This window comes from Odocoileus virginianus, chromosome 3, assembly GCF_023699985.2.
Source record: "Odocoileus virginianus isolate 20LAN1187 ecotype Illinois chromosome 3, Ovbor_1.2, whole genome shotgun sequence".
NCBI lineage: Eukaryota > Metazoa > Chordata > Mammalia > Artiodactyla > Cervidae > Odocoileus > Odocoileus virginianus.
The window spans coordinates 56,635,998-56,648,358 of NC_069676.1; the positions used below are offsets into that span (position 1 = coordinate 56,635,998).

At 44.5% G+C, this 12,361-nt stretch overlaps 1 long non-coding RNA gene across 2 annotated transcripts in view; it reads right to left on the reverse strand.

The window, feature by feature from the left end:
• LOC110143954 (uncharacterized) overlaps positions 1-12,361 on the reverse strand; it is a 178,926-nt gene that overhangs the window by 126,459 nt on the left and 40,106 nt on the right. For both annotated transcript variants that reach the window (XR_011486896.1, XR_011486897.1), the window contains exons 3-4: positions 4,888-4,952; positions 164-274 (exon numbers count right to left, since the gene is read on the reverse strand). This is a non-coding gene — a long non-coding RNA (uncharacterized lncRNA). The remainder of the gene's footprint in view (positions 1-163; positions 275-4,887; positions 4,953-12,361) is intronic.

Sequence of the window (12,361 nt, forward strand, 5' to 3'; positions counted from 1 at the left end):
CAAAGTCCATTCTCACACCACATTCTCCATTTTTGCTGTAAGTCTATGTCTTCTATACCATTCTTTAATTTTTTAAAATGACTTCTTTTTTTCCTTCAGGAAATTTACTTTTTAAAGGACATTTAAAAAATCGCTCTCTGTGGTAAAACCCTCCCGAACTCACCCTCTTCACTGCTCCTCTTTCCAGGCCTTCGGGAAGATGATAATCCCAGCACCTCCCCGTCCTTCACTGCCCTGATGTGGGTGGAGCTTCCTGGTGGTTCTGGCCAATGGACTGTGGAGGAATGATTCAAGCATTCAATGAAACAAATTCAACAGATTGTCCTATTTATTAAAACATGAAACTATTCTATGCACTTTCTACATTTTCATATACTCTCTAGTGAAAAGTGTTAGTCACTCAGTCACGTCCGAGTCTTTGCAACCCTAAGGACTGTAGCCCGCCAGGCTCCTCTGTCCATGGGACTCTCCAGACAAGAATACAGGAGTGAGTAGCCTCTCCCTTTTCCAGGGAATCTTCCCAACACAAGAATCAAACTGGAGTCTCCTACATTGCAGGCAGATTCTTTACCAGCTGAGCTACCAGGGAGTTCTCCCTAAATAGTAGCAGTTCAGTAACATCTACCATACCTGCCTCTCTAAGTTGTTTCTTCCAGTCCACTGTGTGTTTGTCAAAGCACCCTGTTGGTTTTCTTTAGGACACATCACAGTTTGTAATCACATCACTGGGGAGTTTTGTTTGTTTTACCTGTTTATTCTTTTTCTCCTCTACTCACAAGTATATAAACTTCACAAGGCAGGGACAGAGTGTTTTGTGTTCACTGCTGTTCCCCCAACACCCAGTAGAGTTGCTGGCACAAGGTAGAGTTAGAAGTAGCAATGTAATAATAATAATCATAATAGCTACTATTTACTGAGCACTTACTATACATCAGGCATATATTTACATGTTTTACACATACTAACTCATATAAATGTTCTAATAACCATTTTGAGTAAGCATTAACATTGCCCTCATTTTACAGGTGAAGAAACTGAGACATAAGCGAGATTAAGAAGTTTGACTAAGATCACACAGCTGCTAAGTGTCAGAGCTGAGATTCTGTTCTTTAGTGCACCACAAGTATTTTATTGAATGATGAATGCATTCGTTAACACGATAATGGTTTGTGGTCTTCCTGATGTCCTTATATTCCAAATACAAGTAGTGCAATTGCCTTAGAATAAATGAGAATGATTAGCCTAATCAATAGAGTGAGCATGGGCAGGGAGGTCGTAGACATTAAGAGGAGCAGGCAGCTGTTTTCCATTAAGAGGCAGTAACTCAACTTCATGAGATGAGTCTGATGGCTGGGCTGCAGACAAGGAGAAGGGTGTGCTGGCAGAGACATGGGAAGCTCACTGGGCTCCAGACCATGTTACCTGGAGGACGCTCCCTGCCAAACCCAGTCACAGCCAGAGCTCCGAGAAAGGAGTTTTGGGAGCAGCTGAGAACTGACTGCCCCAAGGACTATGCCAAGAAAGTAAGAGAAACCAGCTTCTGAGTCAGGCCAGGGAGATTTCTGTTCTGTTCTGACCTGGCCTTTAGAGGCAAGACCTTCCTGGAAGCCACACCTGACTGAGTCCTGTGAGGTGGATCCCAACAGCTGCTGATGTCAAGAAGAAAAATAATCATAGTATAAGGCAATGAAATCCATCGTGTTCTTGCGATTTGCCAGGTGTGAGGCAGGGGCTTTAGATAAATTATCCCTTTAATTCTCATAGTAACTCTGGAGGTAACTTCAACCTTCATTTTGTAAATAACTGTTTCTCAAGTCACTGCTAATGTTGAGGAAGTAAGTACTCTTTAATTCTCTTTTACAGATGAGGAAAAAGAGACTTGAAAAAATTGAGTAACTTGCCCAAGTTGGATATTAGAACTTGAACTCAGGTCTGCCCAGTGCCAAAACCGTATTTCTTAACCTCTACTCTGAATTGCCTTCTGATTTTTAAAACCACCATTTATTTCTGTCTATGTGTGAGGTACTGTACTGTAATCATCAGAAAAAAATCATTCAAGGAGATAATGTTGCCTGGTTCATAATAAATGGTCAGTAAATATTAGCTTATGTTATCCTACATATTATATGTTTATACACTGTGATGGTTAATTTTATGTGTCAACTTGGCTAAGCCACAGTGCCCAGATATTTGGCAGACACAGCTGGATATTGCTGTGAAGGCATTTCTAGATTAAGTTAACATATAAATCTGTTGACTTTGAGTAAAGCAGATTAACGACCCCCCATAATGTGGATGGGCCTCATCTAATCACTTGAAGAATGTGAAGGAAAAAGACTGTCCTCCCCAAAGGAAGAGCAAATTCTACCTCCAGACAGGCTTCAGACTCAAGCTGCAATGTCAGTTCTTCCCTAGGTCTTCATCCTGCTGATCTATCCTGAAGATTTTGGACTTGGCAACCTCCACAATCACATGAGCTAATCCCTTAAAATCAATCAATATTTATCTATCTATCTATCTATCTATCTATATATGTATATATATATATATCCATGATGTATACACTACTACTTCTATTTCTCTGGAGAAGTTTGACTACTATACTGGAGGGGATTGCCATTTCCTTCTCTGGGGGATCTTCCTGACCCAGGGATTGAACCCGGGTGTCCTGCATTGCAGGCAGATTCTTCATCTCAGCCACCAGGGAAGCCCAGAGATATGTAAAATAATGAAATAATCAGATGAGCAGATAAAATCTGGAAAGGTCTATATGAGAGGCAAAGAATTCAAACTGCCCAAATTCTTCTAGAAATCTAGCTCCTAACAAAGAATACAGCCTACAACAGTCACAATCGTCTCCACTTATGTGAAAAGCTGGTTTTCCTAATTTGGTTAGAAATTAATTAGAGATTAACGGTAGCTCTTCTCATTCTCTCCTCCCTCCAGGCCTCTTTTTCCATCAATAAAATGACTGCAGAAATGAACAGGCAAGCCCGCCGAAAGGTCAGGTCCTTCCTTTGCCCTCTCTCCTGCCCCCCGAGTTCAGTGTGGGGATGGGGGCTGTCAGTGCAGGTGCTGAAGAAACAGCCCCTGTCCGGCAGCCAGAAATTCCGTGGGCTGGGCCCAAGGTCACCACTCACTAGCCTGGTCACCTGGGACACATCTCTTTCACAGGTCCCGGCTTTAGTTTCCTCCTTACCACAACAGTAGTGATTGATTACTCTGAGGGTGACTGCAGAAATCAACATGAAATCCTATTTGTGACACTATTTCATGAAGAGCAGATTTTCTCTCTCAGAAAGCAGCCCATGTGTTAGTCATTCTATTGTATTCGAGTCTTTGTGACCCCATGGACTATAGCCCACCAGGCTCCTCTGTATATGAAATTCTCCAGGCAAGAATACTGGAGTGGATAGCCATTCCCTTCTCCAGGGGATCTTCCCGACCCAGGGATCAAACCCAGGTCTCCCGCATTGCAGCCAGATTCTTTACCATCTAAGCCATGAGGGAGTCCCTAGAAAGCAGTCTGGTTGTTGAGTAAATGTCAGCCTATCAGAGCAGGGTCAGCTCTGGAGTCAGTTGGCCAGGATGGTTGATGGTCACTGCTCACGTGCCTCATTGCTACTGATAGGGAGGGCATGAATGGTCATAACAGCCCATGCAGTGGCAGGCATTTCAAGCTCCAAATACTTAGCCTCATGTTCTCTTCCTAACGGCCCCATCAGCTAGGCAGCCCAGGGAGGAAGAGGTTACACTCATGGTCACACACCAGGGACGAGACCTGGCTTGGCTGCAGCCCCATCTAGATTTGAAATCCAGGGTCTCTCCCTCCCCAGCTCCAGGTAAGGTCAGCTGATAGAACTTAACCTAATGATTCAGGGGCCAGGAAAACAAAGTAACTCGGTCACAAATCCTCCTTCTAAAGCCAAGGCCCTCTCACCACGGAGGATAATCTGGAAGACAGATGAATCCTGGAAAAAGAAATTAATTTGAAAAAAAAATAATAGAGAAAGTGCCGACAAGATTCTAATCCAAGAATTGGGCTGCCAGAAGAACCGAGAATCATTCATCAAATGTCTCCTGGAACTCAAACCTGCTAAATCGCTTTCCCTGTTATCTTAGAATTTTGGGGAAATGGAACAGATTTTCATGTGACTAAGCTTAGTCACCAACTCATTCTGTGACATTAAACAAGTCATTTAGTATCTCTGAGTCTCAGTTTTCTCTTCTTAAAAAAACCCAAAGTGGTACAAAGTTAGTTTCCCAAACTTTAGACATTAGACTTTTGGAATTATGATTTTTGTCATCACACAGCTAACGTTTGCCAGCTATTGTTCTCTGAAAGTGAAAAGGGAAAGTATTAGTCACCCAGTCATATCCGATTCTTTGCCACCCCATGGACTGTAGCCCACCAGGCTCCTCTGTCCATACAAGAATTCTTCAGGCAAGAATACTGGGGTAGGTACATGTATTTGTATATTTTAAAAGGAAGGAAACATCCTATCACTTCATAAATGTAAAAACAGAGTCTTTTGCATTAATAATTTGCAATGAATACATAATTATTACAATTTTTAAAATTCTCACATGGCAGATTCCTGAAAGCATTCCTCATACTCCCTCTGGGGGTCGCTCGCCCCCAGTCTGCCATTCCACCAATGAAAAATATTGATTACTTTCAGCACTGCTAACTCCCAGGGAAGCCTTCCTGAACCCCTGCATTAAGCTAGTTCCCTCTGCAATTCCCTATGGACTCATTCATTGTGCTTCTCTGTCATTCACAGAAGTCTGTCTTCCCTGCTAAAAGGTGGTGGCTGAGGGTATTGGCTCTAGTGCACATTGCTACATGTATCAGCTTGGTCACCTTACTTAACAGTGTTACCTTACCTTATCTAAGACTCAGCTTCTTTAGCCACAGAAGGAGGTTTATTTTTTTCTTCAGTGAATGGAATCTGAAAAAAAAAAAAAGTTAAAAATAATTTGGGTGAGAAAGGCAGAAGAGACTTAAGGTAGCCCAGAAGAGTTGAAATCAAGGAAATAATCTATCAATTGGAGGAGATAGGAGAATGCTTATATTATTAAATATAATCTACATTATTCAACATAATTCACTCTATTCACATTATTTGTTACAACTATTATGACCATAACTGATAGTTATTTAGTGGTTACTATTGTGCCAAGTACCTCTTCTGCATGATTTCATCTAATTTCCACAACCACTATTATTACCACTTTTGTTGTTCAATTGCTTAGTGGTGTCTGAATCTTTGCGACCCCACGGATAGCAGCACGCCAGGCTGCTCTGTCCTCTACTATCTTACAGAGTTTGAATTGCCCTCTGCTCTACCCCAGTAGCATATTGGACACTTTATTCTCATTTTTCAGACAAAGAAATTAAGAGAGAGACTACATGTGTGGTCCAAGAACACAACCACTAAGTGGCAGAAGAGGGACTTGAACTTGAGTCTACATGGCTTGAGACCCCATGCTCTAGCCCCAGGTAGCACAGTTCTGGTACTAGGCACCGTGGTCACGCCTCCTCCAGGCCCCAAGCTGACCACCTGCTCCCTTCCAGAGGCTGCTCGTCCTGTGACCAGTTGCATGTGATTGATTCCTGAGAGGACACAGCAGCATGTGTCTTATCTCTTCTGTAACTCAATTTCCTTCTGAGCTGTCCCTCTTCCTTTCTTTCACTTTCTGATCCTTCCTACAAGCATCACCATATTAAAGTTTGTGGTCCTCATCATGTTGCAGGAAGCCAGCGAGTGCCCCTCCCTCGCCAAGGAGTGACAGTAGCTCTGAAGCAAAGCACCAGTGAATCTGGTGGCTTCTAAACAGAGATCCATGGTGGGAACTCAAGGAGAGAGCACCTGAAAGGGTAGGTCAGCTTCATCTTTATTATACAATTACTCCCTGCATTGCATCGGTGGAACAAGGCTAAACTCAGGAAACTACTAACAGAATGGCCCTAGGCAAAGAATGCAAAGACCCAGGCTTTCTTCTGGCTAGGCCACTAAGCAGCTATCTCTGGGCTGCAGTTCTCCTCATTGGTAATATGGAAATAACCAACCTGTCTTACAGTACTAGTTGGGGACCCAAGGAGAGACAGTGGACAATATTGTGCACGTGAAGTGTGCATGAGGTGTACAGGTAAGCAAACCCATGTGAAGAATTATGATTAAAAGCAATGCGTGTCTCTCTCTAGCATTTGAAAAAACTCTTTTCCCTTTTTCCCTTCCATGGGTCCTGGTTCCCATTAATGCTGATCTCCTGTTCATGCCATTTCCATTTCATCTTCCCGGGTCCTCCAGATGCCATCTCCTCCCTCTGCATCAGTGCAAATTATAGGTCTTCGGGTCCTAAATCCAACTGACTGTTGTCTCTGATCCAACGACCTGGACTGCTGATTCGGCATGACCCAGAGAAGACACCAGCTTAAACAGACCTGCCACCTCTGTGCTCCTTTACATTGTCTTGGCCTTCATCACCTCCCTGTATCTTCCTTAGAGATTTCTGGCCATCCTGGGACAGGCAAAAGCTGATTGGGTCACGATCTCCATTATTCATCCTCTATGCTCACAAACTCTCAGGTGAGGCAACCACCTGAAGGTGGCCCCATCCCTGAGAACTACTGCCCTCAGCTCTGCTCCAGGCCAGCCTACCACCTGCTGCAACTGCCCCACAAATTTCAGAAATTTAATGGACAAGCCAGGTCCTGGAGCAGCAGGTCAAAGAGATAAATATTCTGATTAAAATATTCCTTATCAAGAGCCAAGATATTTGCATGATGCAAGACATGCCTGAGTGTGCCCTTCTTCAGCCCAGAGCAAGAGGGTCAGAGCTTCCCTGATCCCACAGGTAGTTGTCGGAGGCGGTAGCCATGGAACCGTAGCCTCCTTAGCAACAGCAAACTCAAGGGCATCAGGTTCTTAGCTGTATTCAAGAGACCCTGAGCCAAGCTCACTTGTCCCAGATGGACAGTGATTAAAAATTTAACAATAAATAAGTGCTTTACCTGGAGGAGCTTAACTCTAGGTTTTGAAATTTAATTCTTTTTGCCTCCTGCTACATGTCTTTCCCACCTGCCCACCTTCTAGAAATTCAGACTGAAAATCTTCTGCAAAGCTAAATTCTTGGTGTTTTTAATTAATTAGTTAGTCTGGGAGATGGTGAAGGACAAGGAAGCCTGGTGTGCTGCAGTCCGTGGGGTCACAGAGTTTGACATGCCTGACTGACTAAGCAGCAAGTTAGTCTGTGAGACATCAATAGGTGTGATCCTCACAGAAATTAACACATGAAAAAAACTCCACTGGACTGAAAATTCACATCACAAATAGTTGACTCTTTAAAGTGAGATCCCTATGTATATTGAGGATATAATTTGAACTCCTAAAGTTCGGGCTCCTGGACTGAGAAGGCACTCCAGCTATTTAAGTTACAAGCCCCTCCTAATCAAAAGTTTTATGAAATGCTTCTATAATTATACAGATGAAAAAACAGAAGACAAAGAGGGGAAAGGACTTGCCCAATAGCACCTGGCAGCTCAGATGGACCTGTACACAAAAGCCTGATCTTTGATCCCTCTGCCGGTGGCTGCTCAACCTCTGGTTTCTGCTAAATGACCGTTCCTCCAAGAATGAACTCAAGAAAGAATTCGGTATCCCTAAACAGGCTCTGCGGAGAAGGCAATGGCACCCCACTCCAGTACTCTTGCTTGGAAAATCCCATGGACGGAGGAGCCTGGTAGGCTGCAGTCCATGGGGTCGCGAAGAGTCTGACATGACTGAGCAACTTCACTTTCACTTTTCATTTTTAAGCATTGGAGAAGGAAATGGCAACCCACTCCAGTGTTCTTGCCTGGAGAATCCCAGGGATGGGGTCGCACAGAGTCGGACACAACTGAAGGGACTTAGCAGCAGTAGCAGCAAACAGGCTCTGACTTTTTCCATCACACTAATCACAGTTTGTAATGATAAATGATTTCTCAATGTCCCTCTTTCCAACTAGACAGTGCCCTCCATGAGACAGGGACCTGTTTGGTACACCCGAATTTCTAGTACCTAACAATGTTCAGCACATAGTGGAAAGTCAAAAAATATTTATTGGATGGTTGGACAGATAGGATTTACAATGATGTCTCCCACATAATAGAAAATAGGAATACTGAAAAGAGAGGGGTTTGCCCACAGCTAGGAACAAGTCTGCGCCATAAGTCCAGTGAAAGCAGGGGGACCTCACTCTCCCTCAGGCCTCAGTGTCCAGGCTTGGACCAAACTGGCTTTGACAAGCCTTCCAACTCATAATGGTCTATGTATATTTTGAATTTTATGTAATGAGTCCAGGATATGGATAGAACACAAAGTGACTGAACATTAGGCATGCATGCATGCTAAGTCACTTCAGTCACGTAGACTCTTCGTGACCCTATGGACTATAGCCCACCAGGCTCTTCTGTCCATAACACTCTCCAGGCAAGAATACTGGTATGGGTTGCCATGCCTTTCTCCAGGGGATCTTCCCAACCCAGGTATCTAACCCTCGTCTCTTACATCTCCTGCATTGGCAGGCCAATTTTTTACCTCTAGTGCCATCTTAGAAGCCCCATACCAACTCATAAAAGGGCTGGGGTCCCTGAGGCCCCCACCCCCCAGCTTTATGGTTTCACACCGCCCTCTAGTGGCTAGAACATGTTACTAAACTTTGTGATTTTTTTTTTTTTTTGAAAACTGAAGCCAGTTTGTAGTCCTGGCTGAGTATAATTAATAATTTACATATGTATGAAATATATTAAATCCATCAAGATATTCATTTATCCACTGAACAACTCACACCCAGGGCCTACTATACACCCAGGACAGGTGTCAGATATATTCCCTGCCCCTGCTTGTACCTCAGAAAGGGAAATACTCAGGTATCACACACAACTGGGTGAAGGACCAATATGATGAGTGTTAAGAAGGAAGTATACAGAGTGTTAAAGTGGAATACAGCAAGCGATGGACCCCCTTAAGGAAGACTTCTGTGAAGGAATCTTGCATAAGCTTCTATTTGAAAATAGAAGGAAGAATTAGTGTGACAAAAGTGAGGGAGGTGGGAGAAAGAGGCAAAGAATTCCAGGCAAGAAATAGCTGGAGAGAGAAGGCCAGGTGGCCTGGGTGGAGAAGGGCACCAGATGAGCAGGAAAAAGTAGGTGGTATTATCACCCCCATCACTTTTCTGTTAGTGTGGAAACTGAAGCCCAGAGATGTGACGTGAGTCGCCTGTAAGATACGGCTTCTGAGTAGTGATAGAGAATACGAGGCCCAGGTGGCCAGGGTGGACCCTAAAGGGTAGAAAGAGCTATGGGGATGGGAGGTGAGGCAGAGAGTGGCTGTGGGGGATGGGGGTGGTGGTGTAGCACACAGCTCATTCAACCTAATGAAAGCTTAGGCAGTAGCTGCTGGAAGGTACTTGACAGGTCACCTGGGCCTCCCTGGTGACAGGTGAGAAAACAGGCCCAGAGGATGGTCAGTCACGTAGCCAGTGGAAGGCAAAGCTCCTTCCCCCACACCCTGAATCCTCAGGTCTGCAGGAGATCCCTGCCCCAGGTGCTCTGGTCCCCTTTGATGGACTCCACTTGTCCCCAGAATGGTCCTCTTCCAGCCTATGAGTACTTCAGTCCTAGGATACATCTGCCACACCCTGGGGACAGGGGCTTCCGAGTCCACGCGGATGAACTCTGCATCCCATGGACCCTGCCCGCAGGCCCCCACAGCAGGACCAACCAGCTATTGCTGCACTGAGTTCCTGCCATCTCTCTTGCCCTCTCTCCCTTTGGGGCCTGCCCGCAAACACTTCTCTCCACTCACACTACTCTTTCCTCTTCTCCCAGCCTGGATAACTGTGGTCCTTCTCCAGGGCTTAGCTTGGAGATCTTCCACTGCAGAAGCCATCCCCATTCTCCCTGGAACCCCCATCTATCAAACTTCCCTAGTGGAGCACTGATCACACTGCCTTCTGATTGCCTGTTGTCTTGTCCATCTCTCAAGTAGGCTTGAATACCCAGAGGCCAAAGACCACATAGATCTCATTTTCTCCTAATTCTCCAATTTCCAGCAACTGGCCCAGTGCCTGGCACTTAGAAGGTGCCCAGAACTATTCCTTTAATAAATAAAGGAAGGAAAATAAATTATTCAAACCTCCCAGCTCTACTTTCTTCAGTTCCATCAGCCCATCATCCTCTGCCCTCTTTATGTCTAATTGGGCCTGTTCACTACTATCGTCTAGCCTGAGAGAAAGAAAACAGCTCTGACCCAGCCCAGGCAGTGATTCATCAACCTTATTACTTGTGGCAGCTGCTGGTTTCCCCTCACTTCCCAGGGAAAACAGAGTGAGAAGTAGCAAGGAGATGTCTACGTTTTAGACTTAGCATTCCATCCACCGCTGACACTTGTTTTCCTGGTGACTCAGAACACATTTGAAAGGTGAGTTTTCTTTCTAACCAGCTTCCACAGCATTCTGAGGCTTGGGTTTCACTGGGTGAGCCTACAATCCATCATGGACCCAAAGCCAAAAACTCATCCAAGGTAGCTCACAGTGAATCAGCTATCCTCCCGCTTACATGCAAAATGGAACCTGGTGGTCCTGTTCAATCATAGTTGAAAGCCTACTATCAGCCAGGCTATGTTAGCAGCTTTCCACCAGTGGAAAACAGTCAGAATTTGTCCCTTCCCTCTGCAGAACAACTTCTGGTAAGAAATCCAAAATTAAGCAACTTATTACACAATTGTTCAATGACAATTAAGATGTAAACTGAAGAGGAAAAATGCACAGTGCTAAGAACACAGCCTGAGTGGCCCAACCTTACCTGGTAGGTCAGGGCAGCTGCCCCATGGCTGTGACCTTTGGGTTGAAAGCTAAAGGAGTTAGGTGTTAAGTAGGCAAAGTAGAGTGGGAGTGTGTGTACATGTGATGTATGTGCATGCACACATGTGGGTACATGCAAACATGTATGAGCATGTACAGCCATAGGTGTAGTGTGTGTATGTGTGAACATGTATGTGCCATATATGTTTTCTGTGTTCACTGTTGTTTAGTCACTAACTCATGTTTGAGTCTTTCGCAGCACCATGAACTGTAGCCCACCAGGCTCTTCTGTCCATGGGATTTCCTAGGCAAGAATACTGGAATGGGTTGCCATTTCCTTCTCCAGAGGATCTTCCCGACCCAGGGATCGAACTTGCATTTCCTGCACTGCAGACAGATTCTTTACCTCTGAGCCACCAGGAAAGCCCACATATTGTGTGTATACATGTATGCATGTGCATGCATGCATGAATGTGCACACACATATGCCTTAAGGATGTGTGTCCAGGTGTGAAGGCATGCAGGTGCATATGTGTGTGTGTGTATGTCCCAAACACATATGTGTCTCTTATAGAGTCAGACACTCTTCAGCTTCTGGGCCTCTTTTCCACCATAAGAAATCGTCCTTGTGAAGAAGATTTCAGGGCTTCTCCATGTGGAACTGCCGTTCTCAAACCTCTTTCAGCTGTGGATCATTTCAATGACAATAACAACAGCTAATCCATGTTAACTGTGTGATGGTCTCGGTGCCACGTGCTTTATGTTCCTTTTCTAATTTACTCCTTCTGCAAGCTCAGGAGCAGGCCTGGCTATTGTGCCATTTTGTAGAAGAGGAAACAGAGATTCAGAGAAAGGAAGTGTTATTCCCAAGGTCATCCAGCAAGTTAGTTTGGAGCTGTGATGTGAACACAGGTCTGACTTCAAAGCACGCGCTCTGTTCCACTGAACTCTCTTGCCTGTTGTGAGGGCAGGAGACATGGTGGATCGACCATATGGCAGGTCCCCTCCCACTGTTACTGAACAACACCCTCCCAGCAATGAATGGAAAACGTCTTCAATGAAACCCAGACCCAGTTCAACCACTGATTCATGATGACTTTGAAAACGTCTCTCCCTCTTTATTACCCTTGAGTTTTCTGAACTCTGCCATTGTACAATGATAACTTAGTTCCACCACACACAAATTATAGGATGGTTATGTATCTCCCAAAAGCTCTGATTCTTCATTGCTAAAATGGAGATAATAATGCACTGCAGACAGCATTACTGTAGGGATTAACTGAGCATATGCATGCAAAACGCTCAGTCCACTGACTGCCTCCTAGCATATGCTCGTTAAACATACTGTCACTGATGCCGAGGAATCCAGTGGACTTCTATTGAAATGTCCACCATGCCTCCTAATAGCCATGTGACATAAGCAAATGTTACTTAGCTGTCAAATTCTCTTCACTTGTAAAACAAAAATAAACCTATCTACTTTATAGGTTTGTTTCAGGACTAAATGAGATAA